Source organism: Neopelma chrysocephalum, unplaced genomic scaffold, assembly GCF_003984885.1.
Source record: "Neopelma chrysocephalum unplaced genomic scaffold, ASM398488v2 Primary Assembly neopelma1_164, whole genome shotgun sequence".
Taxonomy (NCBI): Eukaryota; Metazoa; Chordata; class Aves; order Passeriformes; family Pipridae; genus Neopelma; species Neopelma chrysocephalum.
Window position 1 is genome coordinate 295411 of NW_020897826.1, and position 17622 is coordinate 313032.

The 17622-nt window shown below is 48.0% G+C and overlaps 1 protein-coding gene across 5 annotated transcripts in view; it reads left to right on the forward strand.

Annotated features, from left to right (window-relative positions):
- Positions 1–7889: 7889 nt before the first annotated feature.
- The window catches only part of RFX2 (regulatory factor X2), a 64766-nt gene continuing 55033 nt past the window's right edge, over positions 7890–17622 (forward strand). For 4 of the 5 annotated variants that reach the window (XM_027701603.1, XM_027701606.1, XM_027701607.1 and 1 more), the window contains exon 1: positions 7890–7974. The gene's annotated coding sequence lies outside the window, so the exon portion shown is untranslated. The remainder of the gene's footprint in view (positions 7975–17622) is intronic. The other variant, XM_027701604.1, reaches the window with a different exon arrangement.

Below are 17622 nucleotides of genomic sequence, written 5' to 3' on the forward strand. Positions count from 1 at the left end.
GCAGAGAAATGCAGTGTCTCAGTGTTTGGCTCTGTAAAGCTGATTAACAATTGCAATGTTGTCTAAAGGATCAGCTCACCTTTGGGTGCTAATAGAGATTATCCAAATAAAATAAGTTGTCTAATACTGGTATAAAGTTATATTTTTAGTTTGATGCAGGTTTAAAGAACTGTCACATCTGCTGCCCTGCAAAAAGGCAGGTCAGGAAGAGTGAGAGGTGGAGAGGAATTCTTGGCTACAGAGTCTGACTGTGGATCAAGATTCCAGAAGATACTTGGGCAAACATGGAGCATGGAAGAAATGGTGAAAATCCTAAAATCCTTCCCTTTTGAAAATGCCTTTCCATTACAGAGTCACTCCGAACACACAAAATTTCACATTACCTTTAAATTGTGCTTGTGATGCAAGATTGGGAGAGAGAAGATGGCTGCAGGTTAAGAGCCTTGAGCTTTGCTGATAACACAGGTTCAACCTCAGAGGGGGGGCTGAAAACTCCACAGAATCCATGTTGTTCCTGTTGGTAAATTCTATGGTCAGGATACACATAAAACCTTCAGTTAATAGTCTGCTTGGATCCCATCTGGGTTGTCCATGTTACAGCTTGTTCCCTCTGTGATATAATTCCCCTTTTCCTGAATGCAGACACATTCCTGGAGGGGTTTACAAGGTGTGTAGATGTGGCACTTAAGGACATGGTTTAGGGGTGGGCTTGGCAGTGTTTGATTAATGATTGGATTGATTTTAAAGATCTTTTCCAATCTAAATAATTCCATGGTGTCTTCATGTTTCTATCTCACCTCGGCATTTTCAGGTATTTCACATGATGAAGGTGGAAGATGGTGCCATCGGGGACAGAGGATGTCCCTCACAAGACAAGAGCATTAGGATAAGTGGAAAGGCCCAGGATAAATGCAGACTGGGGCTGTGGTAATTCAGGTCTGTGCGTGTCAGAGCACCCAGCTGTGGTTGGGAACGCTGGTGTAGAGGCTCCTTCTTCTTGGTTTGGTGGTGAGGCACAGCCTGGCTGTCCTGAGAGCTGTGTTCCTCTTCACCTCAGCCACAGGTTTCCTGTGCCCTACGGAACATCACCTCAGTGTCTGGTGAGACAGAAGAAATTCCATTTGCAAGTTCTTTCCTGTCTCAAGCAAAGAATCATCTCTTCATGCAGCTGTGGACAGAGTGGAAATGAGTTCCTTCTTCAGCCTAATCATTGCCCATTCAGAACAAATCCCATCTGCCCATCTGAATTATCCAAGACAGTTACATAACTTCTAACTGTTATCACCTGGCATTGGATCTGAAAGCTATTCTAGGCTAGGATTCCTCAGATAAAGCTCCCAAATTTCCAACTCCAGAGCCACTGGTAGCAAGTGACTCAACCCGGGATGTAGTTGCACCTCAGGACGTTGACTTGGAAGATAACAGGGTGTGGGAAAATACACTATTTCAGCAATTTCCACTTGAAGCTCAACAAGAGGAGAATGACTGTGCTGAGGAAACAGGCTGGTAAACATGTGATCACAAGGCAGGAAGGAAGACAGAAGAGTCTGTGTTTATGCCACAGTCATTTCTAGACTTAAAACGGTTATGATGTCTTGCAACATCTTTCTGGTCATGTGAAAGGGTCTACAGCAAATAGGTGTAGGAAAACTGAAAAGAAAACCCAACAAAACAAAGCCCAAAACCCCACAATGAAAAGAGACACACACACACTGAAATCTCCACCAAATTAGTTCTAGATTAATATCCAACTCTCAACTGTCATAAATCACCACAGCCAAGGAGTCGCCACCAGGACACACCAGTTGATAAGTGACCTTTATCTGCCTCTGTCTGTGACTAAATGACTCCTCTGCAATTCTCAGAAATAAAACTGGGCAAAAAGTATTTACCCTGCCTGTTATAAGCACAAACTGCGTTTTAATTTATTTTAATACTCATTAAAACCTGCACACCGGTGGATTTTGAAATAAGACAGGATGGGCAAAGGCTGACCATGGTTTTACACAACATGAAGAGTATAGTATGTGATATATGCATTTATAAAGTGTGAAAGCAGTGGAGAATTAGATTTTCTTGCCTATATAATAATTTATTTTGATGCTAGATATCACCTCTCATTGGAGGTCTTGCCTATGTCCTGTGACCATTAAAGTTAAACTCAAATTTCAATGCTATCTATGCCCATGGGTAATTCCATGTCTGAAAAAGAATTTGAGGGAAAGACATTTGCTCCAAAATAAGATGGATACAGAAGTTACATGGAGAAGAGTTGTTTCCAGCAGCTCAGAAAAAAACCCAATTGCATCTCCAGAATTTCAATAAAAATGGAATTCTCTCTTTTCTCTGCCTGCTGTAGGCCAAGAGCAGTGGGGTGCTCCCCCATCCCCAAACCAAGGGACTTTGTTGCAGTGGTGTCACAATGTTTACCAAGCAGAGCAAGGCTGTCCCCTCCCCAACAAGCTGTGTTGTAACCAGGAAAGGGATGAATGTGTAACCAGAGCAGGAGACAGAGACTTGGAAACATGCCCTTGGTGACACCGAGCCCAGGTGCCGCTCTGAGCCGTGAGACAACCCACGCTGAGAAGTTGCTGATGATGGTTGACTGAGCTGGAGTGGGGTGCAAGACCTCTGCACCTGCAATTCAGCCTGAAATGTTAATAATCCACTGGGCCATTTCATATTTTTGTAGGGGTTTGTTTAAACATAAACTCACCATGGTAAAACAGTTACAGAACTTTAAGATTCTCACAGTCCCGAGCAGGTTGAGCTTCTCTATGTGAACAAACTGAACCTTTCTGTTTAATATTTAGGTTCCAAGTTTCCAGCAGGGTGCTCAGTTGGCCAAAACCTCTTGTATCAGCCACAGTGTGGTCAGCAGGACCAGGGCAGTGACCATCCCCCTCTGCTGAGGCACCACCTCAAATCCTGGGTTGTTTTGGGCCTTTCATCCCAAGAAAGACATTGAGGGGCTGGAGTGTTTCCAGAGAAGTGAATGGAGCTGGGGAAGGGTCTGGAGCACCAGGAGCAGCTGAGGGAGCTGGGGGAGTTCAGCCTGGAGAGAAGGTTCTCCATGATGGTGCCTCGTGCAGATGCTGAAGGTGACATTGCTGTGGCTGTTCTGTTGAATTTGTGATCTCTTCCCACGACATCCCCCAGGCCCTTCACTTGTCCATCGTGTCCATCACTCCCTCCCAGGCTGCTGTTTACTCTGCCCCTCCCTGTTCTTAGCACCTGTGGTGCTGGGAAACAGGAGGAGCCTTGTTTAAATTCACCTACAAAAGTTGTGCACTGCACAGAAATTCCGTTTAAACCTTATTCCTGTGCTGTTCAGTCATTGAGAGGTTAATTACACAGATGTTGCCTCCCTGCAAAAATCTGTGTTGAAATAAGCTGTATTGAATTAGTTATATCAATATGAGCATATTTGATTGTGTCCAGGTTGTGGACACATCCTCCTCCAGCTTCTGTGGGCCCAGGAGGCTGCAGCTCCCTGAAGGAAGTGGCACAGAAACCCACAGGCACTGGGTTTTTCCATGACTGTACCCACTGTTTTTTGCAGGATTTCCAGGCTGCTACAGCCAAAGCAAACAGATAACACTCCAGATAAATGCTTAGTCCTTTAATTCTGCTGGAAAGAAACTTCCAGAGTGGGGGGAAGAGAGCATTTGGGGTTTTAGCTTGTTAGGGGGAAGACATGAGGTTGAAAAGGGTAACCTCTTCAAATGCCACATTGTCAAAGTCCTTGCCAAGGACTGTTGGGATATTTGCTGCCATCCAAGGGAGACAGGAAAAATGGCACAGGAAGGGTGTGACCCCCTCTCTTTTTTCTCCCACCTTCAGCACTTACCTTTTGCTTTCAGGCTGGGCAAGGCAAGGAAAACAGTGCCCTGGGATGCTGCCAAGACAGGACAGAGCATCCCGTAACTCTGGAGCAGCCGCAGCCTGGATTTCATTTTCCTGATGAAAACGGGCAGAGGAGGATGTGGTACGATGCCACAGGGAAATTCCAGCGTGGCCCTGGCACAGCCACACTCAACAGATTTATCCTCTTAAGCCTGTCCAAAAGCACTGGAGAATGTTGTTGTCTGACCAGCAGCAAGGTCAGGAGTTTATGATGGAGAAAACACACTCCTGGGGCTGTGGTTGGAGCAGGATCTCACCCAGGGTCATCAATTCACCAGGGATGTGGCAGCTCCACACAGGAAAAGCCACCACTGCAGTTTGCACCAGTCCCAGTTTCTTTGGAATAGCTGGAAAGGAGATTTAGTCTGTTCCTAAATTCATCTCTTGAGCTGTCTACCAAACCAGAATCTACCCCTTCTGTACCACAACTTAAAATGATCATGGAGTTTCATTTTATCACTTAATTTTTTCATATTAAAGGAAAATCCATTATCACAGTTTGGATGGTCCTCATAACTTGCATGGGATGGTGCTGTGGATACAGCGGGAGAGGGGACATAGAAAGGCATCAGTTCAGGTTCCAGATGTTTTGCAGCAGATGCCCTGAGTTCCCTCAGCAGTAAAACACAGCACAGTAAATCACAGAATCACAGAATCATTACAGTTGGAAAACACCTCCAGGGATGGGGGGAACCTGGTACAGAAATCTTCCAGGCAGAAAGTGCTGTGTGGGTTGGTACTTATGTAAAAATAGGGATTCTCCCCTTTAAAAAAGTAAACTTTTTTTTTTTTTAAAGCAAAAAAAAAAAAAAAAAACCAACCCAAAGTAATTTTCTTGTTTGTTTTGGTTATAATCCTCTGGGAATTTTTTCATTCAGCAAACAGTTCAAGGGAGCATCTTAAATTAAGGTTTCATTGCCAAAACCCAAAACAACACTACTTTCCATGGATAAACGTGACATTTCAAAAGATCCCACTACTTTGAAAGGAATCTGCTTCTGTCCAAAAACTATTTTTTGCCCAAATCCCCCTTTAGTGAAATCAAGTCAATCAGATCCTTTGACTGGGGTTGGATTTGAGCTGAATTCCAGTTTGCTTTGAGGAACATGCCCTCCTGTGGGTGTCAGCGACAGCTGCAGCAAACCTGCTCCTCTATGAGAAGAGAGAAGGGAGACCAGACTCAAACTCCTCTTTCTTTACCAAAAACTCACTAAAATGAGTCTCCTTCCCCTCAAACCACCCTGGTGCTGCACAAGAAGGAGATGAGGTCTGGCTCAGGAATAGGCTGCAAGAAACAAGGGAAAATTAATTCCAGTGATCAGCTTGACAGAAGAGGTGACAGACAGGTCCCTAATTAAAAATAACAGTGCTGGAATGATTCCCAAGGATCCCAGGAGGATTGGATAACTTCTGTGGTCTGCAGGATTTTATCAAAGGTGTTTTTTTCAGGCATTATCAAGAATTTTCAAGTGTTATCAAGTGTGGATGTGGCATTTGGGGCCATGGTTTAGTAGTGGCCTTGGCAGTGCTGGGTTAATTATTGGACTCGATGATCTTAGAGGGTTTTTCCAACCTAAATGATCTTGTGATTCTCTGAATTTCAAAATGTTGTTGGCAGGATACAACAAGAACCTGTGCTTTGTGTTTCACACAATAATTGACACTTGGGAAAGAATAAGAGCACATCCAAATTTATTTTACATTTCTTTTCCAGAGGTACAGATGCCTTTCAGTGGGGAATCATGCCCTAAAAATTAAATTGATAACAGACCTGAAACAACAGTTTGTAGGTGATACTAAAGGGGATTGCAGGCACCTCTGAAGGATTTCATTAAGCTCTTGGCAAATTCAAGTGATGACTCAAAATCAACATGATGCAATTCAACATGGCCAAACACAATGTACATTTAAGCAGGAATAAGTGACCACAGTAGTGCAGGATCAAAAATAACTATTTATACAGTGTTTCTTAGGAAAAGCCTGGATTTTTCTGGCAGGAAAACCAGAGGATTGCTTAATTTAGAAAACAAGAGATTGAGGGAATGAGAACAACCTTCGAACACATCAGAAGGAGCTGTTAAGGAAAATATATTACTCTGCTCTCAGTTTCCTGTGGTGAAGGTGGATGTTTATGTGTATTAGATGACTTCTCATGAACTATCCCATCTCTATTTTCTATTTTAGTTTATTACACATTACACCATCACCTAAAAGTTGACAATTTTAAATATCTATGGTTTAAGTATTTACAATGCACTAAGAAGGCAAGTTATTTCTCTTTGGGGCTTCTCAAAAACTCCATGAATTTTTCCACTGTAACTCTCATGGTAATTTATCAAAAGCAGGAATATCAACCCTAAATCTGCAGATAGACCACATTTAACCAGCAAGTCCAGTCTCTCCAGTTTAAATTGCCTCACTCAGGCACTTTCTCTCCTTCTCTTCCTTTTCCAGTAACTCCTTTCCCGATGTGTTAGGTAAGAAAACTAATAATCCTGCGGCGTTTGGAGCGAGCTGTGTTATTGGAGTCTCCATGGGTACAGATTCCACACACTTCCTTGGCTTAGGCTGGGACATACTTTTCAGAAAACATTACAGAAAAAATACATCATAAAAGCTTTTTATTGCATGTCAATAAGGTGATTCTGGAAATTGTGAAATTCCGGATGAGGATTTTTTTTCAGAGCAATTGAAAAGTGCTCATGGTGATTCTACTGGGTTTGACTGAGGGGAAAACCCCATAAACACCCCAAAACCCAAGGTATTTCTTAAAGCTTTATAAAAAATTCTGCTTTCCTTGGCAGCATCTGCCTTCAAAAAAACATGGATGAGAATTGAGAGTGACTTATTGGGTTTCACTGTGCAGCCTTTGCTGACAACATAAACCAGGATGGGAAGTGGGGAGTGGAGCATCATCCAACCTGGCCTTGGACACTCCCAGGGATGGGGCAGCCACAGCTTCTCTGGGCAACCTGTGCCAGCGCCTCCCCACCCTCACAGCCAAGAATTCCTTCCCAATATCCCACCTAAATCTCCACTTTTCCATTGGGAAGCTGTTTCCCCTTGTCCTGTCCCTCCATCCCTTGTCCCCAGTCCCTCTCCAGCTCTCCTGGAGCCCCTTTAGTCACTGGAAGGGGCTCTCAGGTCTCCCTGGAGCCTTCTCTCCTCCAGGTGAACACTCCCAGCTCTCCCAGTTTCTCTCCATGGCAAAGGGGCTCCAGCCCTTGGAGCAGCTCCGTGGCCTCTTTGGACTCGCTCCAGCAGCTCCACGTCCTTCTGATGCAGAGGACCCAGAGTTGGACGCAGTAGATTTGCCATTAAACAGATAATGTCGTGTCATGAGGGTGATGCTGCTCCCCCCCATTCACCACATCCCCCCAAACTCCGGGAGCCTCATCCGAGGGCGCCGGGCAGCAGGAGGTTATTGCACCGATTCACCTATATTCCCCCAATTCGCCCCAAAACCACGACACCCCCCGGTCGCTGTTTGTTGTCGGTGACGTCACAGCCCGTCGCCATGACAACGCTTTGATGTCACGGGGAGCGCGCGGCGGGCGGGAAGGGGGGAGGGAGAAACCAGGCGGCAACCGCGGAAACCACTTCTTAATATTTAACAGCCGGGGGAAGGAAATCAACTTTTTTATTCTTTTTTTGTTTTGGGGGCGATTTATTGAGAATTATCCAAGTTCGCTTTGGCCCCGCCCCGCCCCCCTCACGCGTCACGCGCCGGGGCCCCGCCCCGCGCGTGAGGCGCCAAACCGCGCGCGCCAACTCCCGGCTCCGCCCCTTCCCTTTCTCTATTGGCCCGTCAGCGCTTCGTCCCGCCTTCCCGAGTGACTGACAGGCGCTGCGCCAATAGCCGGCGGGGTACGGCCCTGCCACTCCCCCTCGAGGGGCGGGGCCGGGCGGTGACGCGCGGGGGGCCGGGGTAGCAACAGTTGCCTCGAGACCCGGCGCCCGGCGCCATAGTGACCGTAGCCCTGGAGACTGTTACTTGCCAACGGCGGCAACGCGCGGCCCCGGCGGCCGGAGCCCAGCGCAGCCCGCGGCACCCGGCGCCGACTTCAGGTGAGCGGGGGCCGCCCCTGTGATGGCGTGGGTGGGTCGGTGTCGGGAGTCGGTGCGGCGCTGGGCCCCCCCCCCCCCCGTCCCGGTGCGGGATGCGCGGACCCGCGGCTTCCCCCCCTTCCCCGGGAAGTTGGGAAGCGGTGGAGGCGGCAACGCTGAGCACCCCACCCCCCCCGCTCCCGCCGCGGGTGTCCTCCCGGTGCCCCCGGGGCACCGCCCGCGGCGCGGCCCCGCCCGGGGCCGGGGACGGGAACGGGAACCGCCCGCCCGGGGATGGGGAGGGGGGGAAAAGAAGCGGCCCCTGCGCTTCCCGTAACTCTCCGATCCTGGCAGCGCGGCCGCTTGGGAGTCCGACCCGGCTCCGGCGGAGCTGCGAGTCCAGGAGTGCCCAGTGAGGGTCGTGAGGGGGGCACGGGGCAGCCTCGGGGCTGTGCTGGGAGCTGGATCCCTCCGTGATGTCCCTGTCCCCCCTCCGTGCTGTCTCTGCCCCCTGTCTCTGTCCTCGCTGTCCCCCCCTCTGTCCCTATACCCCATCCGTGTTGTCCCCATCTCCCTCTTGCTGTCCTTGTCCCCTCCTCTGTCCCCGTCCCCCGCTCTGTCCCCGTCTCCCCCTCTGTCTCTGTCCCCTGTCCCCCCCCGCTGTGCCTGTCCCTCTCTCTATCCCTGTCCCCCCTCTCCGTGCTGTCCCTGTCTCCTCCTTTATCCCTGTCCCTTTCCTTGCTGTCCCCGTCTCCCCCCATCCCTGTCCCCCCCTTCTGTGCTGTCCCCGTCCCCCTCTCTGTCCCAGTCCCCCCTCCCCGGCCGCTCCTCCTCTTCCCGGGGGTGGTTTCAACTCCAGCTCATCCCCGGAGTTCGCCGGAGCCCGGGGGATCCCGGCGCTCGCCTCCCTGTTGGTTTTAGGAGCGATAGAAAATCGCGGCGAGACCTATTTTTAAGCGTCTGTTGCCGTCTATTCTTGACTCGGTTTCTCCTATTTGTTTTGAATAAAGTATGTTGTGAATCAAGATCCATCTCCTGGTAGAGTGGGATTTTGTGGACGTGCCTATTTCCAGCTTGAGTTCCCGCTGTCTGATTAAATCTTTCCATTCTTTCTGCTTAGATACCGCTCCAAAGCCTCTATTTGGGTTTTGCTATTGAAAGAAATGAGTCTTACTAATTAAAAAGTGGAATTAATCATAATTTTATTAAATATTATTAAATTTACTTTACCTTTTTGCACTTGAAAGATCTTTAAACCTTTAAAGGGTTTAAGTGGTAGGTTAAACTGAGAGCTCAGCTCTGGAGTCATTCAGTGGAGGCTTTTTTCATCTGCTTCTCAACTTTTCAACGCTATCTCGGTTACCAATCATTTGAGAATAGAGACTAACAGCTGACTTAGAAAAAGAAAGAAATCAGGCTCAAAATACCGACCTTAAGCTCCTGGGCTTCCTTCTCTGCCTCTGCTTGTTTCAGTTTTCAATCTGAGTTTGCTTTAGTCAGTTCAGGACTAATTCAGTCTCAGGTTTTATTTTAAAGGGAAAGGTTTAGTAGAAAGGGAGGCATTTGGGGAGGCTCTTTCATGGCTACCTTGCTCAGGATGGGTTGAATCAACCTCTGACTGTATCTGCTGAGGGAGTTTGGGATGAACAAAGTTTGATCCCTGGATGGCTGGAGTCAGGTGAGGAAAAACCCCCAAGGTAGGACCTTGTAGGACTTTGTAGGGCCAAGCTGTGGGTGTTGGTTACCTGACAGTTTAATTTTGAAAATCTTAGTTGATGTTTTAAAAAAACAACACATCCAGCTGTTTTTTTACCCCTCAATGTTGCTGTTCCAAGGGATAGGAAATTTGGAATTTTCTGAGATGTGTTGCGTTTGCCTTAGGGTTATACAGCTGTGGGCATTTGTTGTTCTAAGCCTTTGGGGCTCATGTTCTCAAAGCTGCTCCTGTAGCCCTGAGGTTTGGAAATACTCTTGGAAATACTCATCTTTTTCCTTGGAATCTGGGTTCTCAGGTAACAATAGGATCTTGGCCTGGAGAGTGAAAGCCCAGACACAAGTGAGGAGTTGACAGCTGGAATTTCTTTGTCCCTGCTTGCTTCCTGCAAACTGGGAGCGATCCCAGTGCATTTGTGGATGGTGATAAGAGCATCTGCTGCCAGGGAAGAATGTCAGAGCCAGGTCCTTCAGACTTCACTGGGACTCCCACAGACTGTCCCTGCTTTGCATTTCCCTGCTGTGCCATTTGCATCTCATGAATTCCTCTCACAGTGTCCCTGTCCTGGGGCCCTGTGTGCCAACTCTGTTCCCTATGGAAGAGCCAGTGGTGTGCTACAGCACCCAGGGAGAGGCTGAGATCTGCAGGCAACACACAGGAGGCCAGTGCAGCAAATTCACTCTCAGCATCAGATCTGCCCTCTCAAAAGAGGCATTTGTAGGTTGGGCATATGAATTTGTAGATTTGGCCTATAAATGGAGACCCCCCTTCATCAAAGGACTTGGCACCGCTGAGTCCCCACAGCAGAGCTGGGAGGGAGGGATGGGGTTGCCCATCTAAGACTTCAGGCTGCACATAATCTAGAGAGAGTTGCTGTTAAATCATGTGTTATATGTGTGGAGGTACATCAGAAATACACTTTGTGTGTCCTTTTGTGTGTGTAAACACAATCAGCCACATCCCTGGGAGTGTCCAAGGCCAGGTTGGATGGGCCTTGGAGCAACCTGGTCCAGTGGAAGGTGTCCCTGCCCATGGCAGGGCGTGGGACTGGATTGGCTTTAAGGTCACTTCCAACCTAAACCATTTTGGGATTCTGTAACTATTGAAAACACGAGGAACCAGCGCCTCCAATGCCATCAACTGCTGACGTGTGTTCCCCTGTTGGGGGAAATCCTCCAGCTGAGAGTATTTATTAACTAAAAGTCACCTTTCTGCCACGAAACAACTTCAGGGCTGCCATAAAAGCAGGGTGGCTCACAAGTGCAGCCTTTCCCAGCCCCACGACAGCAGAATAGACGGCGCCAGCCATTGTCTTTAAATAGTCTCCTGCTTGTAACACCTCGGAGCATCGACAGCTGCTCTGTCTAATCACAACATGCTTTCCCTGTTAATACAGGCCTGTAAACAGAGCTGCTTTAGCATATTCCAGCAGATTTCCCTCGCTCAGTTTTAGCACTCCCGGAGCTAAAAGCGTCCTGCGGAGTCACCGCGGGGCTGATTCAACAGGCGGGTCTCGCTGCTCGCCTGCTCAGCCAAAGTTTCTGCTGCCGAGTTATATTTAAACCAAGTTTTTGTTTTTCCCTTCTTCCCCTCCCTCGGAACAAATGCCAGCACAGCTCAGGGCTGGAGCCCAGCCAGCTGGAGCCCGACGTGCCAGGGCTTGCCATGGTAGAGAAAGCACTGGGACTCTCCTGTGTGATCTGGGATTGTGCTCCTGATATTTGGCACAAAGGGAAGGTTTCTTGCTTTAATCTGAGCTTTGAGGCTCGGTGTTTGGTGTTGTTTGCACTGGGAGTCCTTTATTCCTTTGTTTAAACACTCACAAATCCACCTTATTGTCCAAGAACGTGCTGGTTTTCTCCTGTCCCGGTTTTTGCGTTTTGGGCTGTTTCTGTCCGAGCAGCTTATGGACTAATTATCCATAAATACAGAAATAAATGGCAAAATATTCCTTCAGCACAAACCACAGACCCCTTAACACAATGAGCAAAGAGGGATCCTTTCTTTATGGCTCTACCTGCAGATAATCTCTTAACACACAAAGCACAGAGGAAATGATTTCAAGGCACATTAATACACAATTTATTTCTAGTTAGGGAGGAAAAGAGAAAAAAACAAGCCTACCTTCAGCTTTGGGTGATGTTTTATGAAAGATGGCGATTTCTGCATTTCAGAAGGCCTAGAAAACTTTGTGTCTTTAATTGAGCTGACTTGTTAAAACAATACATAGTTATGTATAGACATGTGATTTCATGTCAGTGAATGCCAAAATTTTCCTCCTCCAATGATATTCCTGCTCACTTATGTCACTACAGGGGTTGGGCAGTGTCTGTCCAGCAGTAAAGTTATGAGATGTGTTTTAAATTGCAATGGTAACAGAGGTTTCACAAGCAGAACTTTATAAACTGTTGTGGTTTGGTGATCTGGTCACAGAATCGTAGAATCCCAGAATATCCTGAGTTGGAAGGGACCCACAGGGATCATCAGCCCAACCCCTGGCCCTACCCAGGACACCCCAACAATCCCACCCTGTCCCTAAGAGTGTTGCCATTCCCTCAGGTACTCCTGGTGTTACACAGGAGTGAAGAGCAGCAGCAATGCCAAATGAAGGCATTTGAAAAGTCATTTAAAGGCAATTGATAAGCTTGTTTTTTTTCCTAAGTTAGATTTCTATTAAGAATTCCTTTTCCTGAGATTATAAATGCCAAAGAAGTCTCAGCATCACGAATGTATTCTAGTGAGGAAGCTTTGCAAGAGATTAGTGACTGAACATTTCAATTGCTGTCAAACAGATCACGGAATGCTGCACCAAAGATGACTTTTATGTGAAGAAAATTTAAAAAAAAAAAATCAAATTCTTTGTTTTCTTGTCCCAAATCTGAAGGAAATCCTTGGTGTCTCCATCAGGAAGCTGACAGAAGTAATAACTACATTGACTGCAGAGTCCTCCCTGGTGCACCATTTAGTTCACTGATGCATATTCTGACCATCCAGGTTCATTTTTTTTCTGTTTGAGGTAGTTTTTCTCTGGCTTCAAGTGAGTAATGTCTGGGTATGTGTGTGAGGACAAACACCAGCAGGTACCTGTGTGTAGGCTCTGACAAAGAGCAGCACTTTGAGACACGTCCCTGTCTCCTGTGACAGGGTGGCTTCATGCTCTGACATCTTCAGGGCCTCGCTGGTTCTTACAAAATCTCATCCTTACAAAGAAAATGTGGAATATGACCAGAAATAAAGCAAAACAGAGACAAAAGGCTTCTGTGGATGCCACTGTGTAGCAGCCTCTCTCCATGGGGACCAGCACCTGCTCTTTGGTGGTTGTCCTGCCTGATTCTCTGCTCAGCTGCCCCCTAGGAAAGGATTTGAGGTGTACCGGAGATGTGGCAGCAACCTCCAGGTTTGGGGGGCAGATCTGTGTCCAGTCCTGCTGCCTCCTCTCCTGGTGACCAAGTGGCTCTGGGTGTCACACACACATGGAGATGTTTGACAGGCTGAGGAAGTTGGGGCTGTTCAGCCTGGAGAACACAAGGTTGTGCCCGACCTCACCGCACCTTCCAGTGTCTGAAGGGGCTACAAGAAGCCAGAGGGGGGCTGTTCATCAGGAACTGGAGTGACAGGACAAGGGGAAATGGCTTCAAACTGAAAGATGGGAAATTTAGGTTGGATATTGGGAAGGAATTCTTCCCTGTGAAGATGATGAGGCCCTGGCACAGGTTGCCCAGAGCAGCTGTGGCTGCCCCATCCCTGGAAGTGTCCAAGGCCAGGTTGGATGAGGCTTGGAGCAACCTGGGCTGGTGGAAGGTGTCCCTGCCCATGGCAGAGGGTGGGAACTGGATGGGATTTAAAGTCCTTCCAACCCAAACCATTCTGTGATTCTGTTTTCATATGAAATTAGATTTTCCTCATCCTTTCTAGAAAAGGGGTTCCTGGCTGGATTTACTTCTCTCCCAAGCAGCTTTGGAGTCCACATTTTCTCTTGTCCATGCTCCAGCAGCCACATGCTGCAAACCCACGTGCATCCCATTTGCAGGCAGGTTGTGGATGAGTGAACCCTTGAACTCCACAGAGCACAACTGAATCTGGATATGGAGAGAGATGGTTCTGTCTCCAAAGCTGTTTCCAACTCATTTGGAAGCAGGTGGATGAAATCAATGCTGAATCTGTGCAGGGAATCACCAGTAATTCAGGAATTTCTCTGGGGTTACATGGTTGGTGGTTCTTTGAGGTTAACACAAGGCAAAGGGGTTCTGCTGAATGGAGCCTGTAATTAAGGATGCTTCTTTTGGAGATGTCACTAGTTAAGACTGACAAGAGACATCAGGGGAAGAGAAGAGAAGGGGAAAGGCAGGGGTGGAATGATTATGGGCAAACAACCTCAGCAGAATTAGCAATTTCCTCAACACCACCTGGTTAGTCATTGTCAGACTGTTCTTTGGTATCAGCTTAAGATCCCATTGGCACCATGACAACCCTAGAACTGTTCTGGAGAATTTCTGGCTTAACACGAGCTGTTCAAACATTCACCCTGTTCAGGGAATTATATCAGTTATTCCATTCTCCTCACCCCTGGGATGCTGGGAGTCCTGTGGGTTTGAGAAGGAGCTTCACACTGACAGGTAAAACCCCTGCAGTGACCTTACCTTTGTGCAGCTGAGCAGGGACAGAGTGGGACACTTTATAAGGAGTTTTTTTAGAGAAACCAGGGCACCGAACATTTAATTTTTATTATTATCAAGTATAGACACCCGGCAGCACAACACAGTGATGGCCTCACTGCAACACTGGTGGAAGTTACTCTGTTCATTTGATTTGGGAAGGTTATTTATGGTGGATACATGTCTTCTGGAATGGCACAGTCTGACCTGGGCATCTGGCATCTGGTGATGGCTTTTGCACAGAGGATTTCCCATGTTTTGTTGCTCACAGGAGGAGATGCTGATGTAGTGGAGCATCAGCTCATGTGAAAAGGCTTCACATGAAAGGGGATGGTTTTAAACTGGAAGAGAACAGGTTTAGATGGGATATTGGGAAGAAATTCTTGGCTGTGAGGGTGGGGAGGCCCTGGCACAGGTTGCCCAGAGAAGATGTGGCTGCCCCATCCCTGGAAGTGTCCAAGGCCAGGCTGGATGGTCTAGTGGGAGGTGTCCCTGCCCATGGCAGGGGGTGGAATGAGATGATCTTTAAGGTCCTTGCAACTCAAACTGTTATGTGATTCCATGATTCTGTAATCCTTTTTCCGTTCCCTGCTTGGCTTTCTCCAAGACCTGATGATTGTGTGTTGGCTCGGTGCTGATGGTTCCTAGGATGTGTTCAGAGGGTTTTACTGGCTGCTAATGGACAGTTTCACAATTAGGAGATTTGTTAATTGGCCTTTACTCGGTGTATGAATGAGGCTGTGGGCTGGTTAACGAGGCACAGGAACAGGAACTCTGAATGGAAAGGGCATTCCTGTCTCCATCACCTTGTGACTGTGGTGGGACGGGGTTTCACCAGTGTCCGGGAAAGACTCCTCAGGGGCTGCAGCTCCTCCCGAGGGGAGGCAGAGGGGCAGGGACTGAGCTCTGCTCTGGGACCAGGGACAGGAGCCAGGGAAGGGCTGGAGCTGTGCCAGGGGGGTTGGGATGGATCTCAGGGAAAGGTTCTTCCCCCAGAGGGTGCTGGGGCACTGCCCAGGCTCCCCAGGGCAGTGGGCACGGCCCCAAGGCTGCCAGAGCTCCAGGAGCGTTTGGACAACGCTCTGAGGGACGGGGTGGGATTGTTGGGGTGTCTGTGCAGGGCCAGGAGTTGGACTGGATGGTCCTTGTGGGTCCCTTCCCACTCAGGATATTCCAGGATTCCATGAGCCCAGGCTACTACTGGAGCAGGGGAGCAGGAAGAGGCAGCTGGAGGTGGGGGATGAGGTGGAGGTGAGGGATGTTCATGGAGAGCATCCATCATGACGGATGGATTCTGCACAGAGCTGGATATTCCAGTCAGTTCAGCCAGATCTGAGGCCTTTCTGACAAACAGTCTCTCATTTTCTGTCACCCAGACTGTGCTCTTGTTCGGGCAGTAAAGAGTTTGTGCAGAGATAAGGGGGAGCAGAAATCTGGGAGGAAGTGAGTTCAGAGATAAGACCAAGCTCCCCGTGTGCAGTGGGTACACAACGTCATCCACAATGTCAGCACTGTCACCTCCCTGCTCTGTGCAAGGAGATCTTCCTCCTTCTGCTCCCCTGAGCTGTCTGGGAGGCACAGTCAAAAAAACCCCTTGAAATTCATCTCTGGGCTGTGAAATGTGGGGGGAGATGTGAATAAGTGCACATGGACTGGTTCTGTCTAATTTATGTCAGCCTTTGCATTTAAACAATTTCATGTGCTGTTCAAACCCTCTCCACCCATCTCCCCAAAGGAGATGAAATGCAGATCTTTTCAAATATTCATGACCTCAAATGACCAGTCATTGGAGGAAATTTTTCTTTAATAGGTACAAATAATAAGAGAAATGATGGCTCCTGCTCACTGAGCTGGTCTTCAGAGCTTCCTTCTTCCTAGCAAATATTTATTCTTCTTAATGTGACAGATATGAACCATTCTTAGAAGACTTGCACCTGTCAGGAAAAAGAAATATCCTCCACAGAATTCCTTAGGAGAACCTGGGGCTTGTCTGCTGGCTCCCCATGCTCCACAGAATTGTTTGAGGTCAGGTTGGACGGGGCTTGGAGCAACCTGGGCTAGTGGAAGGTGCCCTTGCCCATGGCAGGGGGTGGGACAAGATGGGCTTTAAGTTCCCTTCCAACCCAAACCATTCCATGATTTTGTGGTTCTATGAATATTCCCTGGCAGGCAGGAAGCACTCAGATGGGTAGAACTGCTGCTTGTTGTGTTAATAAATGGACTTATTTGAATTTCAGAGTATTGTCTTGTGTGCTGCCACCATTAGAGGTAATTGTTTAAGGTGAGGAGTTGTAAACCAGATAATTCATGCTTCAAATTATCCTGGAGCAGCAAAAGTGCTTTTTTATTTTAATCACTGCTGTTTTCCACAGTTTCATTCTCCCCGGTGTAGAATCACAGAATATTAAGGGACCCACAAGGATCATCGAGTCCAATTCTTAAGTGGACTCAGAGATCCTGCTCAAAACTTAAAAATTCTTTAAAAAAGCAAAACAAACAAATAAAAAAACCCCAAAACCAACTTCGTTTTAGATAAAAAGTGCAGTAAATTTTTTAACCATTAATAAATTGTGTGTTACCAGAGCTTTACCTGACTCCTGAAATTTGGAGTCAGTTCATCATTTAATCTTACCAAGGTAGAAGCACTGAGTAGAAATGGCTTGTTTTAGACTCATTATCTAATATCAGTTTAAAAAAAGTGAATTTTTGAGCCGTTGCAGTGCCAGGAAGCCCAAAATTGTCCTGATAATCTCTTATCCTGGGTGCTCTGGGTCTGGTCTCTGCCCCAAGGTGCTCACAGTGGTTTCTTGGGAGAGGCAGAGCAGAGATTGTCTGGGACCAAAGGTGGGGGTTGATTATTCTGTGCCTTTGATTCGTCACAGAAACCTCCCCTGCAGGTCCCATCCAAGACATTCCAGGGCGATGCCTCATTGCTGCGTCAGCCCCGACTGTTGGGATGGGCTGTCACAGCCCAGCCTTACCAGGGAAGAGCCTCACATGCCTCCAAGGGAGGAATCTTTGGGCTCTTCAAGTTACAGAGCCCTGTTAAATTGGAGTCAACTTCATGGATATGGAGCTGGAGCCAGGCTGGGAGAGCTGGGGGGGTTCACCTGGAGGAGAGAAGGCTCCAGGGAGACCTGAGAGCCCCTTCCAGGGCCTAAAGGGGCTCCAGGAGAGCTGGAGAGGGACTTGGGACAAGGGAGGGAGGGACAGGACAAGGAGGAATGGCTTCCCAGTGCCAGAGGGCAGGGTTAGATGGGATATTGGAAAGAAATTCTTCCCTGTGAGGGTGGGGAGGCC